Raw genomic sequence first — 26,662 nt, 5'->3', positions numbered from 1 at the left:
CAGGCCCAAACTCGCAGGCGGAACGACAGGGTCCCATTGAGACACTTTAGTCTCGGTCTGCAGAGCCCGAGGGGATTCTCAGGGTCGGGCCCCTCTGAGCGCCTCCCCAGGCCATCTGAGTGTGCAAACTGCCAAGCTGGCCGGCGCGAGGGCCTGAGTCACAGAAGGGACTCCAGCCTGCGGTGGGCAAGAGGGGGCAGCATCTCCTGTGGGTGCCGCTGGCCTTGGGGCTGACATCCTTGCTCTGATATTACGTTTCTAGAGCCTTCAGGCACGTGAGCAGACGGCTCTGTGGCTTCCCAGATGAAATGGGATCGTATGAGTGAGACCCCGTGACGAGGTCTAAAAGATGTTTGCTGGGCTTGAACCGCGCTTGTGCTGGGTCAGAAGGCCGCATGCACTCAGTTCTTTGAGAACTTGGCGGCCCGCACCCTGCCTCTCTAAGCCGGACTGCGGAGTCTGGGTGGCGGGGGTGGGGCGGGGCGGTGGGGGTCCTGAAGTCAGGCCCCCCTCCCCAGTTCAGTGGCGATGGGACCCCAGGGGAGGAAGACACAGAGACCTCAGGCAGACGCTGCCCCAGAGGTGACATGGATGAGTGAAGGCCAGCAGAGGTTTTCGGGTGGCATCGGTGGGGTGGGCCTGGCAGGCACCAGAATGGGCGGGCTGAAGGCTGCCTCCAGTGGGCAGGCAGTGGGCACTGGAAGATGCTGCCCCTAGACATGAGTCTGAGTTACACTTTATGGTGGCCATGAACACCGGGTCTGAGCAACAATAGGAGGTGGGAGCCCCGGCCTCTACAGGAACCTGCCCATGTCAGAAACATCTGACAGGAGCAAGCAAGCCCAGTCCCAACCCCCTGTTTATGATGGATGAGGTGGGCGGGGTGATGAGACATCTGGTCAACCCTCCCTGACCAGTTAGTGTTCGGCTCCAGCCTGCACACCCCCGTGCTGGGAGCTCCCTGCAAGAGCAACGGATGACTGTGCTCTTCTCAGGGCGCTTAGGAGCCAGCACCCCGAGTCAGAACACGGGTCGAAAGACGGCGGAGGACTCGGGGGGTCCCAGTGCTGCCTTGGCCTGGGCAACCCATCTGCACAGCGGGGCAGGGGCCTGACTCAGATCATCGTCGTCGTGGGGCTGGCAGGAGTAGGGTGGGCAGAGAAGTGGCTGGAAGGGCAGGCACCATGGGGAAGGGTGGCGACTCCAGTCACGAGACTCAGATGACTTAATGCTCGCGAACCGTGCAGAGCCAGAGTCCCCATCCTCCTCCCTCCACTGCGGGGACCTCCGGGGTTGGGGGGGATGCCTTGAGTCCTCCAAGCCTCCCCCAGGCTGCAGCTCCCCCAGGATGGCCGGACTGCTGGAGAGCTGGGGGCCCGGGGTGCTGTGTGACCTTGAGCATGTCCCTGCCCCTCTCTGGCCTCAGTTTCCCCAGCTCTGATGGGAGGCGGGCCCCCACATGCTCCCTGCAGCACTGATGCTCAGGGGCTGCGCCGGGGCGCCCCGGACACCTCCCGGCCTGTCCTTTCCGGCCTCCGGGGGGTCCCCGGCCGCTTCTCTTCCCTCATTTCAAACCCCACTGCACACGGGCTCTCTGGCCCCTCACGGCTGCAGAGGCTTGGCCGCCGGGCCAGCCCAAGTGACCAGCCAGGCCGAAAGCCGGGGGCAGGGGAGGGTGACCAGAGCGCGGGTTTGCACACCGTCCTCTGGGGACTCAAGGCAGAGCCAGAGCAGGGGCTCCCGGAAGTGCGGGGCGAGGGCCCCCCCCACCCCTCGGCGGCGCATGCTCAGAGCGGAGCACACGGAGCTGGCCAGGCAAGCAGACCGCCCGCCCGCGGCTGAAGCTCCCGGCCGGCCGGGGCAGGGGACACCCACGGTCATCCTCCCGCCCCGCTGGCTCCGGGAACACATCTGCTGTGACACTGCAGAGCTTAGCCACTTAAAAGTGGCAACTGCCTGGCGGACACTTGGGGGGGATTTTCCCCATGACTGTGGGGACAAGGGGACAGCCTGACCACATCATGCCAACCAGCCCTGCCCCCTCACAGGGCAGCCAGCTGGGCAGGGGAGGGCTTTACCCGCACTCACAGCCCCTCGGTCCACGAGGGCTCCCCCCCAGGCTGGCAGGTGAGACAGAGCGTCCTGATACCCACAACAGCGCATGGTCACTTCCCAGACACCCTGCTCTCTCCTGCCCCATCTGGGCTGTGGCCGTTCCAGCCCCCGAGCACAGTCCTTTAATCCGACTCCTTGCCTGCTTGGGGGGGTCTGACCCGAAGGACCCCCAAGGCTAGGGACCAGCGTCTCGCCCACGTGGTCAGGGGAGGAGGGACTGCCCAAGGTCACGAGAGGGTCAGGGGCAGGCTGAATCCAGGGCCAGCGCCTCCAGCCCAGCCCTGGAGCGTCCATCTGGTTCCCAACGAATTCCTGAGATGCCTCAACCTCCCCGCCCGCAGGCTCCGGACCCCGGATCCCAGGCCGGGTTTCTCCGCGGAGAGGCGGCGCACAGAGGAGGGGGTGGGGGTGGGGAGAAGGGAGGCCGTGGAGGGGGCCACATCTCCTCCCCGCGACCCTCCGGGCCTGGGTTCATGTTTCCCAGCCCAGGCGAGGCAGCCAGCGGTGCAGACGCGGGGACGAATGCCCTGAGCCCCCTCCCCCAGATCGCGCCTTCCACGGGGTTTCGGAGGAGCAATCCGCAGAGCCGTGAGGCTCCGTCACCTGCGTCCCCGGGAGCGCCACCGCAGAGCCCGGTTCCGAACGCCCGGCGCCCCGGCCCCAGCCCCGCGGCCAGCCCGGGCCCGCTACGGCCCCACGCCTGCGGCCTCGGTCCTCCCCCCGGGCCCGGCTCCGCACAGCCGCCCCCCGCCCCCGCCCGGCTCCAGGGCGCCGCTCGCGCGTCGCTGCAGACTCGGCCCCAGCGGACCCCCGGCCCCCGGCCCCCGGCCCCGCCCGCCGCCGCGCGCGCCCCCCGCCGGCCCGCCTCCTACCTCGCGGGGCCGCCCGCAGCCTACGAGCGCGCGCCGCCGCGTCGTCCCCGCTGTCCCCGCCGTCCCCGCGGCCGCAGGAGCGCGGGCGGGAGCGCGGAGCCCCAGCCCGAGCGCCGCCGGCCGGCCGGCCTCCGCGCCGTGACCTTGGCGTGCGCGGCCTCAGTTTCCCCGGCAGCGGTTGGGGGGCGGGGGCCGGGTGCCGCCCCAGCCGCCGACGTCACCCGAGCCCGGCCAGTCGAGGCCGTTGGAGTTGGCGGGGCCGGGCGGGGAGTGGGTCTCGCACAGCCCAGGCGCGGCGGGGCGGGGTGGGGGGACGCTGTGTGACCCCGGCCTTTCGCTCCGACTCCCCGAGACCCCCAGATAAACACCCCGGAGCCGCAGCCACAGGCCCCTCCCACGGAGGACCTTGGTCCCCGCCGGTCATGCCCAACCCCCTCCCCCCAGCCGCCCAGTTCTCGGATGAGAAGACCGAGGCCCAGAGAGCGTCAGCCACGGGCGCAGGGTCGCGCAGCGTGCTGCGGGGGAGGGCTGTGTAACCCGCTCCGGGCGGTTTGGGGACGAGGGTCCGGGCCTGCCGGCGGCGCCCCCTACCCAACAACAAACACGGACTGGGCACCCACGGACTGCTGGGGGCGGGCGTCGGGGGGCGGCCCGGCCTCGGAGACGGACAGGCCGTGGGGACGGAGCGGCGCAGGCGGCCTGCAAGGGGCAGGGCGCTCCAGGAGGTTTGTACCCCGGGAACAAGCAGCCGAGGAGGGCGCGCTGCCTGGTGTGTAGGGCGGTTCTGAAAGCCCTGACCCCAGGTTAAGGAGGCCTTCCTTGGGTGGGCAGCGGGCAGCCCGCGACCACATGGGAGCACGGCGGCCGCAGCCGGGCCGGTTAGGGCGCGCGCCCTGGTGGCCAGAAACGGCGAGACAGGAGGCTGGGCCCGGGCCGCAGCGGTCCAGAGGGGAGGAGGCCCGTGATGTGGTTGAGTCAGGAGACAGTCGCCTCGAGCGCCCTGCTACCCTGGGCTGTGTGACCTTGGGCAAGGCACTTCCCTCTCTGGGCTTCTGGGGCACGGTGGGGGGAGCCTGACTGTGCCCCCTGACAGCTCCTGGCTCTGGATACGGGGGCCAGGTGGGGAGTAGGCCGTGGATGCTGGAAGGAACAGGCAGATGACAAGTGAGAGGTGGACACTTCGTTCATTTACTTAAGCTGGGAACGATGATCCGGGTTCCACAGACAAGGGCGGCACAGAGAAGGGAAGTCTCGTGGCCACACTCACACAGCCGGCCAAGTGCAGGGCCACCTAAGTCTCTTTGTCTCGCCCACATAGGAGCGCCTGAGCTCTTCCGGGAATACACAGGGCCCTGGTGATGGCAGAGATGGACCAGGAATGGCCCCGCTCCTGGGAGGGCTTCCTCACCCCTGATGCTCACTGAAACCAGGACAGTGGTCCCCCTGGGACCCCAAACCCCATGTCATCATTGGAAGTTTTGTTTTTAAAAACTGTGAACTAATTTTATACTTTCAAAAACTTAAAAAAAAAAAAGATGCCTTGCAGAAGATTCTTGTAGTTTTAATCATTAAAAAAGCTGTCACAGAGAAGCTATCTCCTTTTGTCGTCAATGCCAGGAGGGAGTTACCTGGCTTTCGGGGAGTCAGGGGAGGGGCCTGGGAAGAACAAAGGTCTCAGAAGCTGTTCAGCCACCACCTTTCTAAGCCTCATTTGAATGCATCTGCAAAACAGATCCGATGATAAAAACCCTCAGCCTGCCCCCCTTCAAAGGCTGCTCTGAGGATCAACTGTGATAATGTGTCAGAGGTTGTGTAAGATGCGCTGTGTAAATATTTGTATTCCCAGAAGCCACAGCAGAAAATCCGGATAAATCTAACTATATAAAAATGAGAACTTCTACATGGAATAACACATACCGCAAAGTAAAAAAGACAAAGGGTTCGCTTAAAAAGAAGATCTGCAGCACAGATGACAGAAGTTCATTGAGGAGAATGAGATGAAAGTTAATTTCCCTAATACATAAAGAGCTCTTTTAAAGAGATGGGAAAAAGATGACTAACCAATTAGAAAAAAGAGAGCAGCGGATACAAACAAGCGGTTCATGGAAAGATATTCAATTTCACTTGTAATTAAATGCACATTAAAAAAATACAAACTGAAATACAACATGTTTGTCATCGTGTGTGTCTACCAGGCTGGCAAAAAAAAGAACAAGTTTGATAATGCTTTTGCTGTGACAAGTGGGAGATGGATGCACCCCGAGTACTGGCAGGTGGGGTGCAAGATGGCGCAAGCTTTTTTGCAGGGTGACCTGCCAAAGGCGTCCAGCATGCTGGCATAAAGACACAAGGGCAGTTGCACACAGCACGCTGTCAGAGTGAGCAGACAGAGGAGAAACACCTCTGGTGTCCAGCCCTGGGGGAGAGGGAGCCGGCATGACGGCACCCACAGGCTGAGACTTCCCAGGAAGAGCTCCAGGACGCCTTTCTGCTGAGAAGTGCAAGGGACAGAAGGCTGTATGTTGCAGTCCCTCTTGTGTACATTGTAAAAGGTTAGACACATGTGTGTACTGACATTTCCTACTGCTTCTCCCTGAAAGGATACCCACACACCCAAACAACCTGCTATCGATGGCGGCCTTTTGGGAGGATGTAGGGGACGGGAGAGGGAGGAGCTTTTCCTTTTCGTTTTACACCTGTATTCTGAGGGCGTGCCTGGTGTCTCACTGGTCAGAAATCTGCCTGCCAAGGCAGGAGATGCAGGTTCGATCCCTGGGTCAGGAAGATCCCTTGGAGAAGAAAATGGCAACCCACTCCAGTATCCCTGCCTGGGAAATCTCATGGACAGAGGAGCCTGGCGGGCTACAGCGATGGGGTCACAAAGTCAGGCAGGACTAAGGAACTAAGAATAGCAACAACTGAGGGTTAGTTGGTTTTTAAAAAGTCATCAGGGATTATCTGCACATAGACAAGCTCATGGGCTAATTAAAGCTTCTTCTTTACATGCCTTTAAAAAATTAAGCAACTCTCTTTAAAGTGAATACAAATGATTGGAATCTTATTACCTACAAGTGCACCAGTGAAAGACCCTGATGATGGGAAAGACTGAAGGCAGGAGGAGAAGGGGACAGAGGGTGACATGGTTGGATGGCATCACCGACGCAATGGATGTGAGTTTGAGTAAGCTCCAGGAGCTGGTGATGGACAGGGAAGCCTGGCTTGCTTCAGTCCATGGGGTCACAAAGAGTCAGACACGACTGAGCGACTGAACTGAACTGAGTGCACCAATGAAGGATTGCTCGACAGATGACTGTCATGATACATCTGGGCGGCAGAAACGTACGCATCGGTCAAAAAAGATGCCCTTCTGCACGTGACTGGCAAGGAACAATCTCCAAGTGTAAGACTTTTCTGTAAGTGGAAAAAGCAAGGAGCACCACAGGGCATGGCGCATCGCTTTGTTTCATAAGAAAGGGGGCTCAGAGCATATGCGGGTGTGTGGACGTGTCATCTCTGGCCAAGATGCTTGAGAAACGGTACCTCGGTGTCCTGGGAAAGAGCATGGAGAGCCGGGGGCTGAGTGGGAAGGAGACTGGGGTTTCACTGAGATGTCCCATTTAATATCTTTCGTGCTCTCTGCACGTGTGTGCTGTGTGTTAGTCACTTTGCTCGGGTCCCACCCTGTGCAGTCCTAGGGACCGTAGCCCGCCAGGCTCCTCTGTCCACGGGATTCTCCAGGCAAGGATAGTGGAGGGGGTTGCCTCGCTCTCCTCCAGGGGATCTTCCTGACCCAGGGGTCGAGCCTGAGTCCCTGACATCCACCTGCATTGGCAGGCGGGATCTTTACCACTGGCTCCACCTGGGAAGCCCCTCTGCATGGACTACATGCAACTAAAAAAGAATGTTTTAAAAAGAATCATTTCTGAGACTGCACAGGGAGTTGAGAGGCTTGCTTTGACCTGGGCTGGGGCTAACTCCCTGGGGACGATCTCTTCTGTCGTCCTCTGAGCTTCAAGGGCCCCTTGATGGAGCAGACAGGAAGCCCAGGGCAAGGCAAGTGCCAAAGCTCCTTGCAGCTCTGATGTCACATCAGCCCGAGAACCTTCTGGCTGGAAGAGCCAGCCCGATGTGGAATGCTGCCGGGAGGTGGGGCCCCTGGCCATGGGCGGTGGGAGCGGGGGCCGGGGCTCCGCCGCCTCGGCCCGCAGCCTCCAGGCTGGCCGCCGTGCCCTTCCCTGCTCCTTCTCCCACCCGCGGTGCCCTGTAGGAAACTCCGGGTTCACATTTCCTCTCCAGATCAGCCCTGGTGGCAGGCCCACAGGTCGGGGTTGGAGATCTGTTCCTAGGGGCACGGACAGAAGACCAGGCACTAGGCCTGTGAGCAGGGTGGAGGTGTTGGGGGGTGGGGGGGAGCAATGCCTCCTGCAGGGAGACTGAACCACTCACCCAATAATCTGTGACCCCCATCACCCACCGAACCACGATGACGCTCTTTGGCTGGACATTGACGATTCGGCACTTTCTGGCCTCTCTTCATCCTTCTATCTATCCCTCCCCCCACCAAACTGGCAAAAATCCCTAATGAATGCTTTTTGCCTGTTAGCTGGAGTCCGAAGCCAGCCTTTAGATCCAGCTGCAAAAAGTTACCTCCTCTAGACATCTTGGCTCACACACAGAGAAATTCAAGAACCGTTGGCTATTAACAATAAAAATAACCACTGCCACGCTGTCCTCTAACCATCAGTTAAGGAGTCTGTTCGCTGCCCACACTTCCCGGGGCGGGGATGGAGGTGGAAGCCTCTCTGTGTCGCCCGCGTCGATTGACACAGGGCCTGCGATAGCCGTGCCCAGTCAGTGGCTAAGCCCTGGGGACAGTGAGGTGGGCTCGGTGGGGGGATGGCTGGAGCCAGGAGGGGCCCTTGAGGGCTGCTCTGCTGGGCAGAGGACATGCCCTGGAGGACGGGGACCTGGGCGCAGGGCCAGGTGGTGGGCACAGCCTCACGCACGGTGCCCACTCTGAGTCAGGCGGGCTCGGAGCTGGACTCTCTCCCACACTGTGTCCACTGCTTGTGCTTCTGAGAGGCACTGATGCTCTGTCCGCTTTACAAGGGAGGAGACCGAGGCTGGGGGCTGAATGACTTCCGAAGAGGCTCTTACTTACTCCTCGCGGCCTCTGTGCGGGCTTGCAGGCTCTCACAGATGCATGGCTCTGGACACATCCCTTTTTCTATACAGGCCTCTATTTTCCTACCTGAGAAATGGTTCTACACTAAGGGCTTCTCAAACTTCAGAACCGGTGGAGGGACTTCCCTGGTGGTCCAGTGGCTGAGACTCCGAGCCCCCAATGCGGGGGGCCTGAGTTTGACCCCTGGTCAGGGAACTAGATCCCACATGCTGCAGATAAGAGTTCGCATGCTACAACTAAAGATTCCACATGCATCATTTCTTTTCAAGAGGATTTGAAAGAAAAAAAAAAAGCATTTGAAATCTGCAGCAATGAAGATTGAAGGTCCCATGTCCTGCAACTAAGGCCTGGCACAACCAGATAGATAAATATTTTTCCAAAAAAAAAAAAAGAAAAAAGAACGGGCGGACACCTAAGAAGGCAGTTTGCAAGGTTCATCAGAGCACACTTGAAGGAACACCGCACCCAGAGCTACATGAGGTCAATGCAATGTGTAAATTGACCAGAGGAGCCGTTGATGGCCACGAGTCCAGAAACACAACAGGAAAAGCAGTCGCAGAAACCAGGCAGCAGAACTCGGTTTTTAGCGTCGTCCCAGTGGTCTGGAATATACTGTTGTTAAATGGGGGAAGGTCATCATCTTCACGAAGGTAACATTTGGGGGGCTTCCCTGACGGTCCAGTGGTTGAGAATCAGCCTTCCAAAGCAGGGGACACGAGTTCGATCCCTGCCTGGGGAACTAAGATCCCACGTTCCGCAGAGTAACTTAGGACATCTGTGCACCCTGGTGAGAGATTCCGCATAACGATACAACGGTCCCGCGTGCTGCAATTAAGACCCGCCGCGGCCACGTGAATTTTACAAACAACGCTTTAAACAGCATTGTATCACGGTCAAATGGTTTTTAAAACCTTTTCTCCCCACCCCTACTCTCTATGGTCAAAGGGTTTTTGACAAGACAGTTCATAGGAAAGAATCGTTTCTGCAATAAACAGCGCTGGGACAACTGGTTAATCCACCCAGGAAAAACGCTGCATATGGTCCCTCGCTTCCCGTTATTCACAAAAATTACCCCAAACTGATCAAAGAGCTGAATGTAAGAGTTAAAGTTATGAAACTCTTAGAAGAAAACAGAGGCAGAAATCATCCTGACCTTGAATTAGGCAGTGATTCTTAGATATGACCTCAAAGATATAAGACATAAAACAAAAACATGATAATCTGGACTCTTTCAAAATGTTTGCACTTCACTTCAAAAGGGACGACCAATATAAAGCAGATAACCAACAAGGACCCACTACAAAGCACAAGTGACTGTACTCAATACCTGTGATAACCTGCAATGGAGAAGAAGCTTAAAAAGTGTGTGTATGTATATGAACCACTTTGCTGTACGTCTGAAACTAACACAATAGAAGCCACAGACTGCAGGAAAATATCTGCAAATCATTAGAACCAGAGACTTGTATTTAGAATGTAACCACTTGTATGGTAATGTCCCGAGCAGTATATTCACAATACTCGAAAACTGGAAACAACCCAAATGTTCCTCATCTGTGGTCAGTAGATAAACTACACGCGGTCTATCTCTGCAAGAGTCTGACTAAGAAGGGGTGACGTCCTGACCGCTGCCACAGCAAGGCTGAAACTTGGACAGGCCAAGTGGAAGAAGCCGGTCACAAAAGGTCATTTACTGTGTGATTCCATTTCTATGAAATGCTCAGAAAGTTTAATTTACAGACAGAAAGATTAGGGATTGTTGGGGACTGAGGCGGGACAAGACAGTGACGGAAAAAAGACACGAGGGTTCTTTTCAAGACGATTTGAAATTATTTAAAATAAAATTGTGCCGACAGTTACACAGCTCTGTAAATATACTAATAATCATTACATTGTATACTTCACACGAGTGAATTTTATGGTGCATAAATTAAACCTTGGTAAAGTTTCAAAAAAAAAACAAACCCATGATGACGAAATACAATGCAAGGTCAGAGATTGGAAAAAAAGACCTGCTATTACTTGGATGACTGGTGAGACATGACTGCAAATTGTATTTTAAAAAATCTTTTTGGCGGCACTGCGTGCAATATGTTGGATCTTAGCTACCCCACTGGGGGTAGAACACACACCCCCTGCAGTGGAGTCCTAACCACTGAACCACCAGGGAAGTCCCTTTAAAGTGTATTTTAGATCCTAAAACTGTGTCCATGTTAAGTCTCATGAATTTGGCTACTGGATCGTGGTTACATAAGAGAATGTCCTTGCTCTTAGGAAACACAAGCTGAAGTCTTATTTAGGAGTAAAGGTCACTGGGCTGCAAGTTTGTGATGACCTCTCAAAAAGTTCTGGGAGAGAAGTCTTTTTGTGAAAGAGTGAAACTTGGTGAAATGTTACTTATGATGAAGTTGGGTGAAAGGTGCATGGAAGACTTTTTTTTTCTTTCAATTTTTCCAGGTGTCTTCAGGACTGAAATTGTTTCAAAATAACTCAATGAATCTACACATAAAAATATTGAGTGGGACTTGAATACCCCTGAGAATAAAGCCATGGCCCCCAGAGGAGAAAAGGCATGGACAATGTTGTGAACACACCTCCCATGGGGGTGTCTGTCTCGTCGCACTCCTGGGGGATCCCCAAAGATAAGACACAGCCAGAGCCCGAGGGGATGTCGGGGGCATCCGCCCACCCAGTGATATGGACTGAGCACCTACTCTGTGCCCGGGACCGCCCACGAGCCTGACCCGCACAGACCCCTGCCCTGGGACGCCCATGTTCAGGTGGGGCGGGGGTCTGTAGGAGGGGGAGGGTGTGAAACTCTGTCCCCCGCACTCTGTCTGTCCCCACACCGCAAAGAGGCTCCCGAACGCCGGGGCCCGGGGGCTGGACGGACCAGCAGACGGGCTGGGCCGCCTCCGAGCAGCACCCCGGGTGGCCTGGGGACCTGCAGGCTGCCTGCGCTCAGGGAGGCAGGGATGGGGGCCAGGGTGTGAAGGAGGCACCTCGCCCCCTCCCACCACGAGACCCAAACGCGCTGCCACGTGGAGACCCCATCAGGTGGCCCCCGCCCCCGCTGCCCGGGCGCTGCCCAGGGAGGCCCGCTCCTGGAGAGTCCATCACTTCTCAGGCGGGGAGCGGGGGACTGAGTTATTTTAGGGGACCTTGCATCCCATATACACACCCAACACTGGCGGCAGACTAAACAAACACTACGCTTCACACGTTAACATCTTTCAAATCAAAGCAGATGCTGCGCCGTGAATAAAACTCACAGGCTTCACGTTCCTCTAAAACAGGTTCTCGCGGCTTGCTGTGGTTTGTCAGCCATGGGTACTAACCCGCCTGGGCAGAAGTGGGGGAGTATGTGGGCATCTGGGGTAATGAAAAGGCACGATCCCTTTACTAGAAAAGCCTGGGAAGGGCACTCGGAGCCACCCCCAGCCCCCCGCTCCACCTGCCCCCCTCCCCGTCTGCACCTGCTTCATGCGGGGAGGACAGGGTTGGGGGGCGAGGGGGCCCCAGGGCTCCCCCTCAGCAATCTCCGGGGGCCCTGTTCCCACTCTGGGGCCACGTGTTTCCGGCCCTTCTGCCCCTAGCAGATCAGGAGCCTCTCGAGGTGACAGGGATGGGGCTGAGTTCCGAGTGGCCGGCACGGGGCCGGGGTGACCACAAAGGTGGCTGGGCCAAGGGGGCTTCTTAGCCGCGAGGCCACTGAGCACTGGGAATGGGGCTGGCTGGGGGGCTGACTTCTTTAACAACTTCATTTTCCCTAGTTGAGACTTAAGCAGCCGCCCATGGCCAGCGGCCGCGGTACTGGGCCGTGTGACTTCTGGAGGTTTACGGGAAACGCAGAACGGAGCCAACGCAGGAGGTGAACAACAGGTCAGCTGGGATGTGGGGGTCCCCCGTCTGGTGTGGCCCAGGGATTCATCCCACCGTGGGCACTGAGCTCCCTGCAGGGCGGGCACCGAGCCAGGGGCTCTGCAAGCCGCGGCAACGTAAGGGGTCTTCAGGGGTGGTTTCACCGGCTAGTTCCTGACTCTATACAATGACAAGAACTTCAAGCCACGACCCCTATCCTTGTAAGCAAGAAGCTGGAAAAATCCTAATGACACATACTCTGCGACTGCAAGGCACGGCCACCTATTCCCTGCATCAGCAAACTCGGGCTCTGGGACCCGGCTCCTGCCCGCCACCACCCGAGGTGGGGTCCGTCTCCCCTCTCCTTGGCCCCCTGCCCCCCAGGTGGGGTCCGGCCCCCCACCCCCTGGCCACATCTCAAGGGCCCTGCAGCTCCACCTTCGCCCTCTTGGATGCCAAAGATGCCAGCTGCCTACCGGAGGCCGCCGACAGGTGGGCAGCAAGGTGCCCCAGCCTAAGAACCACAGCCGAGCGAGTGGGGACACCTGGGACTTTCCAGGGAGCCCAGGGGCCCCAGCGGGCCGGCCGGGGCACGGTCGCCCATGCTGTTGGGGCCACAGCCTTTGAGGTGGTCTGTCACACAGCATCAGGAAACGAAACTCGAAACAGCACACTGATCCCTAGGGCGGCTGCCCCGGGCGGGCAGAGCTCAGGGCCCAGCCTGGGCCACAGGAGGTAGAACCCAGCCCTCAAGCGTTCCCTGGAGGGGTGGGGGCCCCACCAGCAGCTTCCGGGGCCCCAGGAAACTGAGCTGCCCTTTACACGGAACAGAGACCTGAGCGGGGCGGGAGGGAGGCCGCCCTCGGGAGAGCCTGCGGCCTGCAGGGAGCTGGCTCTGACCCGGCGGCCCCGCTGCAGCCCAGACCCTCCGTGTTGTCTCCAGTTCAGGGTGACAAAGCCCTCACCGTGGGTGGGCGCCTTTCCCCTCTTACAGCGGAGCAAGCAGACTCGGGGCGACCGAGCATGAGATGCTTGGATGGCGTCACCGAATCCACAGACATGAACTTGGGCAAACTCCAGGAGACAGTGATGGACAGGGAGGCCTGGCAGGCTGCAGGGCATGGGGTCCAAAGAGTCGGACGCGACTGAGCAACAACAATGAAACAGACTCAGGAGCGAAGACGCTTGTCCGTGTTGCCCTGCCGTCCTCTGGATCCAGCCTCTGCAGGCCCTCACCCTGCGGGCAGCGACACCCTGCGGACACTCCTCCGGCTCCCAGCCTGGCCCAAGGGGCGGTGGGAGACGGCCACACAGTGGGCGGGGTGCTGACCCACGCCCACCGCAGTGAGGATGGGGGCAGGCGGACCCCCGGAAGAGGACCCCCAGAAGAGGATCCCCAGAAGAGGATCCCCAGAAGAGGATCCCCAGAAGGGGGCCAGGGCGCTGTCAGCAAAGGGCTTAGCCTCCAGAGGCACCGCTGGGCCCTCCTCCCTTGACCGGCCCACGGCCGCAGCGGGGGCGCCCGCTGGGGGCCAGCTGCCACCTGGGAGGGGGCATCAGGGACCTTGGCCTGACCGCTCAGGGCGTGAGCAGAGCCTATATGCTGCAGGTGGTTGGCCGGGCGGGAAGGGAAGCTGTGAGGGGAGGGGACGCCTCACCGCCCAGCGGGCAAGAGACAACCAGGGAAGATCCCATTTCCCAGATAAGGCAACTGAGGCCCAGAGAAGCACGGTGACTCGCCCCAGGCCTCACATCTTGGCCCGCAGAGAGCTGGACCGTGGGGTCTCCGCCGCTTCCCCTCTGAGTTCACGCGCAAGAAGGAATCGTCAGGGCCGGCATTCACCGACCCCTGCGGGTGCCAGGCCTTCAAGCCCTTTTCTTCTGTCCCCCCTGGGAGGTCATCCTAGGTCCACTTTGCAGGTGCAAAACCGAGGCCCAGAGCAGCCCTGAGGCTTGCTGAGGTCACACAGCAGGCAGCCGGCATCAAGGCCTGGCACTCAGGCCGCAGACTTCTCCAGGGGCTGACCGCTGTGCCCACACCACCTCGGTTTCCCCGCTGTGCAAGGAGGCTGTGGGTGGGCCGACCTCTGACCTGATGTGATGTCACCAGGGTGGCGGGCCTCTCGCCTGGGAAGTCTTGGGGCTGAAAAGGGAAGTGGGGAGCGGCTGTTTCCCCTCCCGGCCCGCTCCCCTCCCTGGCCCTGTGCCGCATGGGCGGTCACCTCCCTTCGACCACTTCCTCCGGAAATTCCCCGGAAGGGCCCCTGTGCCTGCGGTGGGAGCATAAACGCAACCTCACATCTCACGTCCTCCTGCTAAGACGCCCGGAGCAGAAAGCAGGAGGCACGGCTACTCTCACGGGGCTGTGTAGTTTCCCACAGGCCAGCCAGGCTGGCAGCGTCTGGACCCGGGGGCTGTGGATGCCCTCACAGCTGTGACCCCCAGGGCCGCCCTCCCCTCTGCCTGCGTGGCCCCCGCCTCCTGCCCGCCCCCTGCACCCCGTCCTCCATACGAGGTCCCCAGGCGTCCTCTCCCACCCCAGGTCTCATTACCGTGAGGCAGTGCGCCGGACGGTTAAGGGCCTGGGCTTTGGGGTCACGGTGATTCGAGGCTGTGGGCCGTTTGTTCATGGCGTGAACTTGAGCAAGTGGCTGTAACTCCCCAGGCCTTGGTTTTCTCACCTGCATGATGGGGATCTTAAGAAGCCCCAGCTCCCGGGGCCGACAGGAAGGGGTGATGCAGGTCAGGTCGCCGAGCACAGCGCCTGGCACCTCCCATCGATCACAGCGGGGGTGCTGGAAGACTGCGCCTGCCCAGCCCGGCTGGGGTGCCCCAGTTTTCTCTGGGGGATCCCCTCCTCCACTCAAGTCTGTCTGTGTCCGTGGACTCCATCCCTAACTAGAGTACTCCGCCCCCTCGCCAAAGCGACTGGCCCAGGCATGAGCTTGTGACCCAAGGCTCTTCTGAGATTTGTTGGAACCGTTTCTGCGGGGATCATTAGCAGACTACAGGAAACCAGGAGCCGGGGGGACCCCACGAGCAGAGACTGCCTGGAGGTGAAGTTGTGAAAGAGGGGAGAAAGACACCCGTGTCTCTGACACATGGTTTGAGCTCCTGAATCAAACTGTACCTGAAGCCCTGTCTGTTTGGGAAATCGAAGGCAATAAAGCTGCCTTTCCGCTCAAGCCAGCCTGGGTTTTTTGTTTGTTTTCATCACGTGCAACCAAAAGAGCACTGGCTAATCTAACCTCCCCGCTCACAGAGAGCAGAGCACTGGAGGCTCTGGCCCCCTGCCTGCCTTTCTGGCCCCCATTCGGCCCTCATCCCTTCCAGACCGCATGCCACTCAACACTGCCTGCAGCTCCCCAGACACACCAACAGAGCCCAGCTGCCGTCTGCGCCTTCTCTACCCGCTGGGTCTACACACACTCTGGACCAGGCTCAGATGCCGGTCTGGAGCCCTCTGCTAAGTACTCCCATTTCCGCAGAACAAAGCTTCTCCCCTGGCGGCTCAGATGGTGAATAATCCACCTGCAATGTGGGAGACCTGGGTTCGATCCCTGGGTTGGGAAGATCTCCTGGAGAAGGGAAAGGCTGCCCACTCCAGTATTCTGGCCTGGAGAATCCCATGGTGGGCTGCAGTCCACGGGGTTGTGAAGAGTCAGCCACCTTGAGGGTGTGAAAAGCAGCTAACACTTTCACCGTCCACCACGCAGAGCTGGCCTCCCTCAGCTCTCGATTATACACCGGGTAAGGGGTAAGGGGTAAAGGTCAGTGGCCTTTCTGTGATCTCACGGGATCTTTGAGGAAAAGAGCAGCTGCGCTGACTTGGGACGTGACAGGTTCACCATCTGCTGTGAACTCTCCAAGTGCACTTCCTGACCATCAGGTCTCACCGGCCTGGGGCCTGCCCTCGGGCGGCTTATACCCCAAAGCAAACAATATCCCCCTTGGCTCAAACACATGATTGCAAAAACAACAATTTTAAAAACATTGGAGCACTTCCCTGGTGCTCCAGTGGCTAAGTCTCTGCGCCCCCAAGTCAGGGGGCCCGGGTTCGACCCCCGGTCAGGGAACTAGCGCCCACGAGCTGCAACCTACAGCTCACCTGCTGCAGCCCGAGCAGTGTTGGAGCGTCAGGCGCTCAGTCGTGTCCGACTCTGCGGCCGTGGACTGCGGCCCGCCAGGCTCCTCTGTCCATGGGATTCTCCAGGCAAGAACACTGGAGTGGGTAGCCATTCCACTTCTCCAGGGGACCTTCCCGACCCAGGGGTCGAGCCCGGGTCTCCTGCGCTGCAGACGGATTCTTTACTGTCTGAACTAAAACAGTACAAGATCTGGCAACTAAAGGTCCCACATGCCACAAGGAAGATTGAAGACCCTGCATGCCACAGCTGGGATCTGTCATGGCCAAATAACTACTAAAAATTAAGAAATAACAATGTTATAATCACACTGAGAACAGCCGTTTTACTCCACGTAACCACCTACATTCATGTAGACACTGCGGCGTCATGACACGTGGACGCGCCCACGTACAGTGGCATTTAACCCTCACCTTGGAAATGCGACCCGCAGTTTGCAGAGGAGGAAACTGAGGCTCAGAGAAGCACAGGGGGGGCTGCCCGGGGAGTCAGAGCCGGCCACGCAGGGGCCGGGCGCCGACCCGCCACCTCCCTGCGCCTACCCAGCTTATCTCTGCCAAGTGAACATGCTCTAGGGGCGGCTGAGAAGGGCTCTAAAAATTCGCTGCTTAAGGACTTCCCTGGTGGAACAGTGGATAAGAGTCCGCCTGCCGACGCAGGGGACACTGGTCTGACCCCTGTTCCAGGAAGATTCCAGATGCTGCGGAGCAACAAAGCCCATGAGCCACTACCACCGAGACTGCGCTCTGGAGCCCGCGAGCCGCAGCTACCGAAGCCGGAGCGCCTAGAACCCACACTCCAGACCAAGAGAAACCACTCTACTGAGGAGCCCGCACAGCGCAGCCAAGAGCAGCCCCCGCTTGCTGCAGGCAGAGAAACCTGTGCAAAGCAACAACGACTCAGCCTGGGCAAAAAAAAATCGCTTTTAAGATTCAGAGCCAAGCTGGTCTCCTGGCTGCTCAGAGCAGGTGACCGTCCGTAGCCACTGCGGTGTGTGGGCCTCTGGTTTCAGGAGTCGCCGCCAACCCCAGCTCTGACAGAGCCCTGTTTGCAGGCCCTGGGTTTCACATTGACTCTGTTTGCTGCCGGTGACGGGAGGCCTGGTGGTCAGCCTGCTGCTGGGAAGGTGTTTCAACACACAACTGTTTTGAACGTGTGGACTTCCCCAAGCGCCACAGCCGGGGACAGCTCGCAGTCTCCTGCCGGTAGAGCGGACGCTGCTGACCCTGGCCGATGGGTGAGGCGCATGTTCCGCCTTTGCGGGGAAAGACGGCTGACTTGGACAAGCCTTGCTCCGATCCAGCCGCTGCTCATCCTCTGCAAAGAGGGGACGAGGAACCTCCAGGGCCATTGTGTGGCCGGGACGGGGCAACAGATAGGAAGTGTGGGCACACAGTAGGCGCTTACTAAGTGCTCTTTTCTTCCCTGTCCACACAGCCTGGAAGCCGGGCCACCTTTCACCCACTCGTAGGCCCTGGCACCCCGTCCTTCTCACCCTCAGGCAGCTGTCCTGACCTCTGGGCCCGGGCAGGTGCCCCAGGAGCCGGGCACAGCCCGCTCACCCCACTGCGTGCAGGTCCTGAGCTGGCCTGAGCCCCAGGACGACCACAGGCTCCTGCCCTCTCGCGTCTCACTCCCCAGGTCAACTCCAGGCCCTCAAAGTTTAGCTCAGCTGCCGCCTCCTCCAGGAAGCCTCGGGGGAAGCTGTCTGCATATAAACCCCAGCGCTGCTCCTCGGGGCCCCCACAGGCCTTGGAGCTCACCCCCGGTCAGCTCTGACTGCCGGTGTCCTAACTTCCTCTTTCCTGTCCCCTCTCCCCCAGGGCACCGTCAACAACACGCCGGGACAGAAGCAGCGTGAGGCTCGCCACTGCCTGGCCCTGCAGCTGGCCCGTCATGGGGTCCGGGAGCACTCCCCACATGTGCCAGGCACCCGCGTGGAGAAGGCCAACGCGAAGCCAGCGAAGAGGAGAGCAAAGACGGAGCTGAAGAGTCCAAGCCCGTCCATAAACGGAGCTGCTGGGTCCAGCCATGCCTGAAGCCATTGCCCCCAGACTTTCCAGTTCCACGAATTGGAGAAGCCCCTTTTATAGAGAAGCCTGTGTGATCCCAATTTTTCTGTCACTTGCAACTAGAGGGCCTCTACCGGGAAGCCTGGTGAGGTGACCTGAGACACCCAAGGTCACATGCCCAAGAAAGCCGCCGAGAGGGGCTCTCACGGAAGTCTGGGTGCTCAGCCTGCTCCCGCTGCCCAGCAGCAGCCCAGCGCCCCGGCCAGCCTCGGGGTGCAGCCCAGGCACTCTGCCCTGCCGGCCTTAGCGTCTCACTGTGTGCTAGAGGCGGGCGGTGTTATACTCATTTCTGGGCACTGTGATGCTCATCCATTGAAGAGGGTTGATGACCGCCCCTCCACAGGCTCTTGGTGAAGGTCAGAGGGTGCCTCAGGGTGGCCTGGCCCACACTCATGGGACTTGGAGTGAAGGCAGCCATGTGGACCCTCCCTCCTGCCGGCACCTGGCTGATGGTCTGCAGACGCGGGGCCCAGTGGACCCGGGTCCCAGCCTGCGGGCCACCTGGAGCTCCAGACGCCCCGCGCCCACGCCTGGCTGTTCCTCCCGCTGTGACTGTGGCCTCGTTTCTGAGCAGGGGTCTGAAGGCCCACATGCTCTGGCTCTCTGACACTGGGGTTCTACGTAGCCCTGGCTCTCTCTAAACAGAAGGGGTTCCAAACGCGATGAGGCCAGCAGGTATCCAGGAGACGGTGTTGGGTGGGGGCCTGGCAGCTCCATGGTCTCTGCGTCCCACCCAGGCCACGCTCCAGGGGAAAGTGAGGTGACAGTCGCTCAGTCGTGTCCAGCTCTTTGCGACCCCGTGGACTATACAGTCCGTGGGATTCTCCAGGCCAGAACACTGGAGTGGGTAGCCTGTCCTTCTCCAGGGGATCCTCCCAAGCCAGGGATCGAACCCAGCTCTCCCGCATTGCAGGCGGATTCTTTACCAGCTGAGCCGCCGGGGAAGCCCAAGAATCCTGCAGTGGGTAGCGTACTCCTTTACAGCAGATCTTCCTGACCCAGGAATCGAGCCGGGGTCTCCTGCATTGCAGGCGGATTCTCTGCCAACTGAGCTATGAGGGAAGCCCTTAGGGAAAAGTGTCACCTGCAAATAAGTGTCCAGGCCTAGGGAAGAAAACTCCCCAAGGGTTCGGACTCTTCAAGGTGTGCAGGGAAGGGGCCCCACCAACCTGAACTTATCTGGTGACCGTGAGGCAGAGAAAGCGGAGGGGACCGGGCCCACATGGGCGGGGCTCAGAGCCAGGGCTGGCAGACCCGGGTGTCTACACGGCGGCAAGCCGCGGCCTCGGGGGGTCAGCAGGAAGGAGGGCTGAGCCTGAGGCCCTGTTTGAGCAGAACCGGGCTGAGGAGGGCACGTGACCGCAGGGACTCGGTCCGGGGACATTGGGAAGCTTCAGGAGAGGGAGCGGCGGGACGCCCCGCACGGCTCCCCACAGCCCGCACCGCTCGGCTCAGGGCCCCGGGCCCCCACGGGCCGGCTCCGCCATGGCCTTCTGCCCGCCGCCTGCTCTTCCAATCGCCCTCGGTCTACCTGCTTCGTGATGCTTCAGTTCTGCCCATGCCTGAGCTCTGACAGCCGTGAGGTTGTGAATCGGGCCTGCCTGCGGCTTTGTGTCAAACGGGCCCCACGCACCCATGAAAATAAGCCACATTCGCCCCGGTGGCCCCCCGGCCCACCATTCACCCCCCTCCTGTGCCTTTTTATCCAATTTGTTCGACCCTTTCGGACGCCCAGAGACGACACAGTGCTTGGCTCACAGTAGGCGCTCAATAAATGTCTGTGGAATGCTTGGGTTTAGGGACGTGTGAGGTGCTGAGCGAGTGCGGAGCGGCGGGGGCTCAGATTGTGACTCCGGGGCCTGGGGGGCAGGTGAGGTTGGGCAGTCTGGGGGGGGAAGCAGCTTGTCTGCGGCCCCCCGAGAGCCAACCACAGCGCCCGCCCAGGCCCCGCTGTCCTGGCCCGGATCACCCCCCTTCCGCCTGCCCTCAGGGCAGCGTCCATCTGCCTGGCCAGGGCCCCCCGCAGTACCCTGGGACCCGACAAAGACAGGTCACGCCTGACCACCAGCTGCGGCCGGAGCCCTGGGCCCTGAGCAGCCTGACCCCCGGGGTCCTGCCGTGGCCCCCGGCCCAGGGGGTCAGCGGGCAGCCCTGTGGCTGGTCAGGGGGAGCCTTTGTTGGCCCCGGCTCAGAGGGCAGCCCTGGATGGAGCGCGCCCCTCAGCCGTGTGTCCCCCACCCAGTCCGGGCTCCAGGGGGCCCGTGGGGCGGAGACCCCCTCCTTAGGACAGGAGTCCGCCGCCTGCAAATGGAGAAGCGGACTCAGAGATGGGGTCCTTGCGGGAGCATTGCCCCCTGTCCCCCACAGATGGCAGTGCCTTGCACTGGGGGGCTGGGGGTCACGCCGGGTCCAAAGCCCAGGTCCGCCTCGCACACCGGACACGCCCACACGCCCTCAGGTCACCAGGGGTGACGGCCCCGGGGCGGGGAATCTCCCTGAGGGCCAGGTGGCCGGGCCGCCTCACCCGGGGGTTTCCTGAGGGGCTGCACGCGCCGAGTGGCTGTTCCCCGGGGACAGAGCTGCCCCCGCCGCGGGACTGTCCCCAGTCCCTCCAGCCGCACGGCTCCACGCTGGACCAGTTCAGAAAGAAGCCTCGGCTGTCGGTGGGGCGGGCAGGGCGTCCAAGGGGCAGAGCGCGCTCAGGACGCAGTGGACCCCTGTGGACTGACGGGCGGACAGGAAGCCCATGACCCGGAGCCTGGGGGCGTCCTCTGTGCCCTTGCCACAGCCCCCGAGGGCCCAGGGCGAGTGCTCCCCGGGGGATGGGGGGCCACCCCCCACACACGGGGCCTCTGGGGCTTCAGTTGACTCGGCTGTGAAATGGGCATGGGCCAGAGTCTCTCTCTCTCTCTCCGGGTGTCGTGGGGCCCCAGGCAGAGAACCGCGGCCTGCGTGAGCTGACGGGCTCTGGCCATCCCCCTCCTCCAGCGCATGGGACGGGTCTCACCCCTGGGGAAGCCAGCGAACTTCCCTCCCGCAGCTGCGGCCGCCCTTCCGGGCCACTGTGGGGAACACCCGGGCCACCGACATGCCACCTTGCCCAGGCGCTGAGACGCGGGAGCAGAAAACAGTCCCAGGAAGCGGCCCAAAGCTGGGGGGAGGGGGGGAGCGGGGGCGGCGCGAGAGATCCTCCGCCCGGCCGCTGCCCCAGGACGGTCGGCGCCCTCACGGGTCCCCTGGGTGCCCAAGCCCCTGTCCCTGCCCCCCCCCCCCCGGGCGGGCGGTGGGTGTACTCACAGTCCCTGGGGAGAGGGCGGCGGCCTTCCTGCGCCCGGCACCCTGCCTGCGTCCGTGGCCCCGGGGCACTAGCCGTGGGCCTGACGTCCCACTTCCTCCCAGCTCAGCCTGCATCCAGGAAACCACGCCCCAGGCACCCTCGGGCCCCACCGCCCTCACCCGGGCCAGACACTGCCCCGAGGGCGCTCCGTCCAGGTCTGGGCCATGCAGGTGGCCGGAGACCAGGCAGGCCCCAGAGGCTCCGCTCAATGAATAATACAGCTCCCTGCTGGCCGGTCTCTCCCGGCCGATCTCGCGTTTCAGGGGCCACTCGAGTTTCCTAGAGCCTGCTTTGTTCAGAAGCACAGGGCCCCGGCCGGGTCTCTGGCCACTCGGCGCTGACCCTCTCGCTGCGGGCCAGCCTGGGCGGGCAGGACAAAGGCGGACGACAGGTGGCCTGGAGGACTCTGCCCTACTTAGCCTCAAAGCCGCTCTAGCCCACCGGGGACCAGGCGCGGGGTGGTCAGCCGGCCTCCTCGCAGTCAGCTCCCAGTCCCCCACCTGCAGGGCCCCTGGCCACCCCCGGTCACTGCCCGGCCCACCCCCACTCCTGCAGACCATGCCCAGACCCCCTCCTCTAGGAGGTCTTCCCCCGCGGGGCAGTCTGTCTACCTGGGGCAGCCCCCCGGGCATCTCTGACTGCTCTCTCCAGCCCCTCCAGCCCACAGCGCGTCCCCCCACCCCCACCGTCTCGTTTCCTCATGGCAGCCTGATTGCTTTGAAACAGAAAGCACAGTGGTAGCTTTATCCTGCTTCGCGCCCTGCCTTGCCGCAGCCGACTCTGAAGTCTTCGACCCGACCCGGGGCCCTGCGGACGGCACATCCGTCCCCCACCCGCCCGCCCACCCCCCACCTTGCCCTAAGTGCTCCACTCCAGCTCAGGGCGCTGGCACCTGCTGAGTTCACTCCTTCCTGCCACTCTCAGCTCAAGGCCACCCCCTGACCCAGGTGTTTCTTTCCTCTGTCTTGTTTTAAAAACTGTTTTGCTGAGATAGGACTCAAGTTCTGTAACATTCACCCATTTAAAGTGTGCCATTCACAGGCTTTCCCTGACGGCTCCATAGCTAGGCTCAGCGCTTCCATGGTTCAATCCCTGGTCAGAGAACTAGGATCGTACATGCTTCGTGGTGCAGCCAAAATAAAAATTAAAAAAGTAAAGCGTGCAAGCCAATGTTTTCAGCGTATTTAGAGTCGTGGAAACATCACCACCATCTAAGGCTGGAATATTTTCTTTTTTTTTTTTCTTTCTTCTTTTTTTTGGAATATTTTCATCATCCCAGAAAGAAACACCCGTTAGGCAGTCCCTCTGCGTCCCACCCCAGCCCAGACAAACTCTCGTGTATTCCTGGATCAGGGGAGTCGCCTCCTGTGGATGTCCGTGTAAGTGGAACCGCACACTCTGTGGCCTTGCATGCCCCGCCCCGTTCCTTCATCTGTGATTCTCAAGGCTTGTCCATGTCGCAGCATGTACCAGCACATCATCCCTTTTTACGGCTGACAACGTTCCGCTGCAGGGACGGGCCCGCTCTTCAGCTGAAGGGCACTTGGGGAGGCCTCTCTGGACCACCAGGTCACGTGGCCCCTTCTGCCCAACCACTCCATCACTCCCCCAGTCTCACCCTCCTCCCCGAGTCCCTGCCTGAAGACGACGTCTTCATCCGTTTATTGTTCAGCTCCAGCCGGGATACCAGCCCTATGAGACCTGGCCGTCCACGTCCTCACTGCTGTGGGCTCCGGTTTTCCGCACCTGCTGGGGTGGCCTGTGCCCCCCTCCGCCACCTCCCCACCCGGCTCCCCGAGGGTGAGAGCCGCCCCACCAAGAAGGGCCCCCCAGTGACCCCAACAGGAAACTAATAATGCCAGGTCCTCGGGGCCCTGGCGCCTCCTCTGCCCCAGGCGGTGGTGTGGTGGGGGGGCCCTCCCAGGGTAGGTGCCAGGCGCTGAGTAGGCCTTCAAGTTCTGCACAAAGACTCCCTGGGGGACGGGGCAGGCGAGGGAGCAGCAGGTGGAGGAGGGAAGACAGTAGGCTCAGGGGGTCTGAAGTCTGAGGGTCTGTGTGAGCTCGGATCTCCCGCCCCGGCTGCCCAGAGAGGGTCCGGGAGAGGCTGGCCTGTAGACCGCAAGCCCCCACCCGGAGGTGTGCACACAGGCCCCGCGCAGGGGCCTCGGACAGCTCACCGTCCGGGACGCTCCCTGGACACCCCTGGAGCCCGGCTGCCAGCTGTGCCCCAGCCCTCCTTCTCAGATGCCGGGGGCGGGGTCTGCTCGGCCAGGCTCCCCACTGCCCCATCCCCAGCCTGCGCCCCAAGGGGGCTGCCCTGTTCCCCACCCCCCAACCGGCAGCTCCAACACCCCCCACCTCCACCGCAGCTCAAATGCCCCACCCACCAGCCCCCCAGGGCAGAAACCGATCTCTCGTTCCCCAAATAATGCCAGATGCACAAGTGATGTTCCTGCCCGACCAGTCACACACACACACATACCCACACACACACCCCTACCCCGCACACACACACACATACACCCCTGCCCGCCTGCAGGCCCACAGGCACCAACTCATTTAATCTCAGAACAACCCTAAAAGTCATTTATGCGATAGGAAGGGCTGAGCCGCTTCCAGACTCTGGGTGCTGACGGGAACCCCCTCAGGATCACCCCAAGAAGCCCGCCCTGCCGGCACCGCCCGCCCACCTAACAGGCAAGGAAACGGGCCAGAGACGCTCAGCAGCTGGATGGCGGCTGTGCGTCTGACACCCACCGCCGCGGGCCGGGGGGACTCTGCGACCCGCTCCCCGGAGCTCTGTCCATCTTGCCCTGAGCCTGGGGGCCCCGCTCAGCGACCTCAGCCCGAGTCCCCAGAGTCCCCGGGACCCTGCTGCCGGCGTCCCGGCTGCAGCCCCCGAAGCGCTGGCGGGGGGCCAGGCCTGGCCAGGCAGCCTGCTCCCCACACACCTCGCGCTTCTCCAGATGTGAGCGGCCCGGCCAGGGCGACGGCGCAGGAGGCGCGGAATCTGAAGACGCAAGTGGGAAACTATGCGGGTCCGTCGCAGCCCCGCAGTCTGTCCCCGTGGCCGCCGCCCGCCCGCCCCGCAGGCCTGCTGACTCAGCTCTCCCCCCCCCCGCCCCGGGCCGGGAGCCGGGATCCCCCCACCCCAGTGCGGGCTGGCCCGCTCTGTCTCGGGGAGTGGCCTTGGCTCTCTCGGGGGCTCCCCAAACAAGTGGGGTGTGGGCCCAGAGACCAGAGCGTGCCTGCTGGAGCCTGAAGCCCCCGGCCCCGCCCGGCCCCAGGCCTGTCCTGCCAAGTAACCACACAGCGCCCTGTACTCACAGGCACTAAGGGGGGTTTGGGGCAAACCCAGAGCCAGTCATGGTGCCCGCACGCCCCTGGAGCTGGTCCTGTCGCTGACGGCCGTCACCACCATACGGCCAGCAGTGCCCGCAAACACCAGGGGGCACCACCGAGCCCCCCAAGCCCTGGGGGTCTGTGATGACCCCCGCCCGGAAGACGCAGGACCTGGGAGGCTGCTCCCCTCCAGGGTGAGGCCCTGGCAGGCGGTCACCCCCAGGCCTGGGCCCACCGCATCCTGTAAACAAGCCCTGAGGTTTCCCGAGCGCCAGTCCCCGGAAACCACGGGAGAGAACAGGACGTAGGAAAATCCCGCTGCGGCCACAGGGAAGGGCACGCAGGGACTCGCCCTCTGCCCGGCCCGGTCTCCGAGGTGCCCGCCCGGGGAGGTCTGTCCCAGGGGCTGAGGAGGGACAGGCAGCTGCTGACTCACACTCGGGGGGGAGCTTTCCTCGCTCGGTTCCCACAGCCAGCGGGAAGTCTCAGCCCTCACTGTCTGCCCTCGTCCTGGCCCTGCAATGCCTCTCACCCTCCCGTCTACTCAGGGTGAGGCCCAGGGCTCCCACACGCTCTCCCCTAGCAGCAGAGACAACCATGGTCCTTGACATGCCGGCTTCTCATGCTCAGAGAGAACTGGGAGGCTGGCTTTCCCTTTTTCCCTTGGCTGCTGGGAAGCTCAGTCATTTTTATCTCCACAAAAGGACCCCAGGACCCTGCACATTTCTCTCCTGCTCTACTTTCTGTTTTCCCTGCAAGATCATGATATCCTAAACGTTTTATTGTTTATTTTATTGTAGGGATTTCATATAAGTGGTCACAAGTATTTGGGGAAGGAAAGAAGGCAGGAAGGGAGGGAGGAAGCAAGGGAGGGTTTATATAGTTTACACGTCAGGTAATGAGGGTGGGAAGAAAGAGGGGGGATCTTCCCATCCCTTATTCTTCCTAAAACCTCCCCTTGAAGTAAAAAATATGCCCTAAGGTGTTGTCCAAATAGGCGGGGTCTCGAAGCCCCATCCAACCCCTATAGCCTCGAGCCCAGCCTTGTCTGAGGTCACAGCTCTGAGCCCTTTCAGCAGCTGCGGAGGCTGGAACCAGGCCCCGGGGGCGGGGGTGGGGCTGGGACAGGCCGGGGTGGGGGCGGTGCCCCTGCCCCGGCAAGCACCTCCGTCTCCACCCCCATCACACCTGGTTCCGGGCACCCCCCAGCTGGCGGAGGGGGAAGTCAGCTTACCCCGAGCTGGCTGGGAGCCAGTCCCCGCCGATCTTCCCTCCCTCAGCCCTCCCACTAAGCCTCTAGGATCTGCAGGTGGGAAACTCTGGCCGGAGAGGCGAGGCCGTGTCACCCGCCACGCCAGTGAAACGGGCAGCCTGGGGCCCGAGTCCAGGCTCAGCGCGGGGGCCCGCGCATGGCCCACGGTGAGTGCCGAGCGCATCTCACCCGGGCAGACAGTCGAGGTGGCTGCGGACGGGGCCCGGGTCCCTCCACTGTGCCCAGTGTGCCGCGGCAAGTGCCCACCGGCGAGGCCGCCAGCCACACCAAGTCTGCCTGGTGCCCCCCAGGGCACCCAGGCACCACCCTGCTCCGTCCCCATCAGAGCCCTGGGGGAGGGTGCCGGGGGGCCTGTCCTGCCTCCGGCCCTCGGGCTGGGCTGCCCTGGACCTCCTGGAGCCAACCGAACCAGGCCAGCTGGTGCCCGCTCACCCCCGTCCGGCGACCACAGCTGGGCTCA

The 26,662-nt window shown here is 61.3% G+C and overlaps 1 protein-coding gene across 4 annotated transcripts in view; it reads right to left on the bottom strand.

Moving 5' to 3' along the window:
• Positions 1 to 26,662, bottom strand: part of IQSEC1 (IQ motif and Sec7 domain ArfGEF 1) — a 142,147-nt gene that overhangs the window by 71,466 nt on the left and 44,019 nt on the right. The window contains exon 1 of one of the 4 annotated variants that reach the window (XM_043886882.1): positions 21,548 to 21,629. The exons of 2 other annotated variants lie outside the window; for them this stretch is intronic. The gene's annotated coding sequence lies outside the window, so the exon portion shown is untranslated. Of the gene's footprint in view, positions 1 to 2,987; positions 3,115 to 21,547; positions 21,630 to 26,662 lie in introns of those variants that run through there. One more of the 4 variants, XM_043886883.1, reaches the window with a different exon arrangement.

The sequence above is a fragment of the Cervus elaphus genome, chromosome 24 (assembly GCF_910594005.1).
Source record: "Cervus elaphus chromosome 24, mCerEla1.1, whole genome shotgun sequence".
In the NCBI taxonomy this organism is placed as follows: domain Eukaryota; kingdom Metazoa; phylum Chordata; class Mammalia; order Artiodactyla; family Cervidae; genus Cervus; species Cervus elaphus.
This window is presented reverse-complemented; position numbering and strand designations above follow the sequence as displayed.